This window comes from Bufo bufo, chromosome 11 (assembly GCF_905171765.1).
Source record: "Bufo bufo chromosome 11, aBufBuf1.1, whole genome shotgun sequence".
Taxonomy (NCBI): Eukaryota; Metazoa; Chordata; class Amphibia; order Anura; family Bufonidae; genus Bufo; species Bufo bufo.
This window is the reverse complement of record NC_053399.1, coordinates 33,065,994-33,070,819: the sequence shown is the minus strand read 5'-3', so window position 1 is coordinate 33,070,819 and position 4,826 is coordinate 33,065,994. Positions and strand designations below refer to the sequence as shown.

General features: G+C 44.4%; 1 long non-coding RNA gene across 1 annotated transcript; it reads left to right on the top strand.

Moving 5' to 3' along the window:
* Positions 1–1,284: 1,284 nt before the first annotated feature.
* On the top strand, positions 1,285–2,569 carry LOC120982563. Its single transcript, XR_005774944.1, has 3 exons — positions 1,285–1,355; positions 1,831–1,997; positions 2,473–2,569. It is a non-coding gene; the product is annotated as an uncharacterized LOC120982563 (long non-coding RNA).
* Positions 2,570–4,826: the final 2,257 nt, after the last annotated feature.

The following is a 4,826-nucleotide window of genomic DNA, read 5'->3' as shown; positions in this document are numbered from 1 at the left end:
CCATCTGTTGCATCACTTGTGTGTAGAAGATAAGGACTTGAACCACCCTTACTGCGATTGGAGCAAGCCAAGGAGCTAAATACCTGTGAGTATACAACCTACTACTATAGCCTGAAACATAGCCACCTATACATCCTGTTACTGGGATTTGCCACATCCAACCTACATGTTCATAAGAGACTGTTTATAATTGGATGTAAAATTGCTGTCAAGATCCTGGTTATAGTAAAGTTCTTAGTTGGATTGAAACCTTGCCTCATTCTTCTATCTCCATACTACTACCACTCTCATCATTTTGCACCACCAAGGTGCTGGCATCACAACATTACCTAAGTCAGGGGCCCAGCCGCACAAGCACTCAGAAACCCAATCACCATCAAGGGCACCTCGATCACCACCTGGCCGGTGGCCCCTGTCACCGAGTGTGCCCCGGAGAATCCAGTGCTGTTCTCCCCCTCACTGCACTGCTGGCCCAGGGAGGCGTCTGCTAAACCGCGAGTAACCGATGAACTATTGTACCCTTAGGCCCACACTGAATCTCATGTGTTCTCCCCTGCGGACCGGCACGCTGCACGTGTGTCTTGCCTACAGTCAAGCATGGTGATAAGAGTGTCATGGTTTGGGGGTGCATGAGTGCTGCTTGTTGTGGGGAGCTACAGTTCATTGAGGGAACCATGAATGCCAACATGTACTGTGACATACTGAAGCAGAGCATGATCCCCTCCTTTCGGAAACTGGGCCAAAGGGCAGTATTCCAACATGATAACGACCCCAAACACACCTCCAAGACAACCACTGCCTGCTAAAGAAACTGAGGGTAAAGGTGCTGGACTGGCCAAGAATGTCTGCAGACCTAAGCCCTATTGAGCATCTGTGGGGCATTGTCATACAGAAGGCGGAGGAGTGCAAGGTCTCTAACATCCACCAGCTCCGTGATGTCGTCATGGAGGAGTGGCAGAGAATTCCAGTGGCAACCTGTGAAGCTCTAGTGAACTCCATTCCCAAGAGAGTTAAGGCAGTGCTGGAAAATAATGGTGGCCACACAAAATATTGACACTTTGGGCACAATTTGACCAATTTCACTTAGTGGTGTACTTACTTTTGTTGCCAGAGTTTTAGACATAAATGGCTGTGTGTTTGAGTTATTTTGAGGGCACACCAAATTTACACTGTAATACAGGCTGTACTTCGACTACTATCTTGAGTGTTGTCCCATGAAAAGATATAATAAAATATTTACAAAAATGTATCTCTGTATATACACTTACACAGAGAATGCTATCAGTCACGGATAACACCTCCCCTGTGTACAGCTATCAGTTACTGACAGCTATCTCTGTATACACACTTACACAGTGAATACTACCATTCAATGATATCACCTCCCCCTGTATACAACTATGCATACCCACTTACACAGAAAATACTATCAATCACTGATAACAACTCCCCCGTGTGCATCTATCAGTGACTGACAGCTATTTCTGTACACACACTTACACAGGGAATGCTATCAATCACTGATAACACCTACTCCTTGTACAACTCACAGTGACTGACAGCTACTTCTGGATATACACTTACACAGAGAATCCTATCAATCACTGATAACACCTCCCCCTGTGCACAACTGTCAGTGACTGACAGCTGCCTCTACATACACAGAGAATACTATCAATCACTTATAACACCTCCCCTGTGTACAGCTTTCAGTGACTGACCGCTATCTCTGTATACACACTTACACAGAGAATTCTATCAATCACTGATAACCCCTCCCATATGTATAGCCATCAGTGACTGACGTTTTCTGTATACACATTTACACAGAGAATGCTATCAATCACTGATAACACCTCCCCTGTGTACAGCTATCAGTGACTGACAGCTATCCCTGTATACACACTTACACAGAGAATGCTATCAGTCACGGATAACACCTCCCCTGTGTACAGCTATCAGTTACTGACAGCTATCTCTGTATACACACTTACACAGTGAATACTACCATTCAATGATATCACCTCCCCCTGTATACAACTATGCATACCCACTTACACAGAAAATACTATCAATCACTGATAACAACTCCCCCGTGTGCATCTATCAGTGACTGACAGCTATTTCTGTACACACACTTACACAGGGAATGCTATCAATCACTGATAACACCTACTCCTTGTACAACTCACAGTGACTGACAGCTACTTCTGGATATACACTTACACAGAGAATCCTATCAATCACTGATAACACCTCCCCCTGTGCACAACTGTCAGTGACTGACAGCTGCCTCTACATACACAGAGAATACTATCAATCACTTATAACACCTCCCCTGTGTACAGCTTTCAGTGACTGACCGCTATCTCTGTATACACACTTACACAGAGAATTCTATCAATCACTGATAACCCCTCCCATATGTATAGCCATCAGTGACTGACGTTTTCTGTATACACATTTACACAGAGAATGCTATCAATCACTGATAACACCTCCCCTGTGTACAGCTATCAGTGACTGACAGCTATCCCTGTATACACACTTACACAGAAAATGCTATCAATCACTAATAACACCTCCCCATGTACAACTGAAGTCAGAAAGAGCAGAAGTTTTACTGAATCTTTTCCCAAAAAACTATATATCAATCTGCTCAGCTCCTCCTGCTCTATACCATGCTGCCTGCAGATTGCACTGCATTTTTTGCTGACAGGTTCTCTTTAAAACATATATCCACATTTGTTCCAATGAATCTAAAAGAGAAAATAAAGCAATTTTGCAAATAATAACCCTTCATTTTGTGTATACAACTCATGTGCAGACCTTTATTTCCATGGTAACAGACCACAAACAAAATGTGTAGTCTGATCCTGCAGTCATCTTCCATTTCATATGTCCACTGGCCGCTATTGTGGGAATATGTGTGTATTTGTCATTCCCACTGTAAGCTGTGTACAAGGGTGGGCTCCCCAGGATACAGCGAAGTCACGAACGAGGAAAACAACTCCACCACCAGCTTTTGCTTAAACAGAATTTTACTTAAACGTGGCAATGAACACAACCACAAATGCTGGGAACATACAATAAATTTACTTACACCCAGCCCGGCACCCTCTGATGGATGCAGGAGGAAAGTGTGGTAATTTACCTACTGACAGGCACAACTAAACTGCCACACCTTAAGTGTTATTTCCCTAAAAAAAAATGAATAACTGTTTCGGTGTGTGGTGCGGACTAGCCTGCCGTGCAGAACAACGGCTTACAATCTTACAAAGCTCTACAGAATTCCACCTCCTATAACTGGTCCTGTAGCACGTGCCTGAGTATTCCTTCTGAGCAAAACGCCTGCCTGGCTTCAGTTTGTGGGAAGTTTATCAGCTCTCCAGTGTGAAATGTCACTTTAAGTTATGGAGTCCTTGAAATGGACAGTAGCAACACTTGTGGCCTGACACAGAGACCCTAACTAACTTACTACAGGCCTGGTCTCAGTCTCTAGGCGCTAACACTGTAATGAGGTGCGTGCACGATCTTACCGACCCGGGTTTTATCTGCATCTGCTGGTGACTCTGAACAGAACAAATGCCTCTCCAACAAGCATGCGATCCCGCAGTGTATGTAGCTTTGCTCCTCAGCTCTCATCAGCGTTCCTGGAAGCAATCATCCTTCCTTTGGACAGGATCAGTGTCTTGGACATGATCAGCTTCACTTAGCTGCAGCTCTGGTCACTGATGTATGCTCCCACACCTGGATGCCGTCAAATCCTCTGCTGACACAGTTCCTCAGTATCAGCTCCCTCTAAGATGGCTGCCCGCTTTCTCTTCCTCTCCAGGCTCTGTGTCTAACTCCACCTCTCATGAATATGGAAATATGCAGTCTGTAGCTGTGTTTAGGAAACAGCGGCATCTTGTGGCCAAACACCAGAATGTCAGACCAGATCATTTAATTTAATCTACACAAACAGTGTTCAGAAAAGGAGAGCTGTTTCCTCATCTCAAACAACCATTGTTGTCGTGTCAGTGTGTGTGTGTCGTGCCATCACATACAGTTCTCTGGGTAGAAGGGTTAATGAGTTCTAGGCCACTAAGAAATGTTGGACCGGTCTCGGCTGCTCTTCACGTCCTGGTCCTGGCATATGGTGTATGTGCATCTCAGTCCTATTCAAGTGAATGGGCCGGGTCTGCAGTACCAAGCACAGGCACTGTACGATGTATGGCACTGTGTTTTGTATGCTGCAAGAAGGCTGCTGCACTTACAGGAGACAGCTGATCAGTAGTGGGTATCCTAACCCCCTCAGTCATAAATCGAGCTGATAGACCATCAATAGTTTAACTCCCCCTTTAAGAGGAAACGATGTATAGTTGCATCATTTTTAGTACTTTTCTAACATCCCCTTTAAAACATTGCATCGTTTAACATGAGCTACAAGATGTTTGCTTAGGGTGTAACGTCTTCCGAAGATTTCATAATGAGAAAATAAATCTGAAAACCGAACTAGGTGCTGATATTTTGCCATAAAACAAAGCCCCTTCATTAATTTGGCGGGTCTCACTCTCTCTCGATGACTGCACAAAATTAATTAAAATAAATTGCAAAGTCTCAGGCAAGTGGCTTGTGAAGGTTGCCTGCTTCACTTTCTGATCCACCAAATCAATCCAAGCAGGAGCTCGTAACATTTCGCTCATAACGCAAACAGACGGGGGGGTCCGCTCGCTCACTTCGCCGTCTCTGCGTTACACGGCAGACCGCAATGATGCATTACAAATATTATATAATTATTTGCACTAATATTTGAGCAGGTGGAATGGATTAGTGCACGGTAA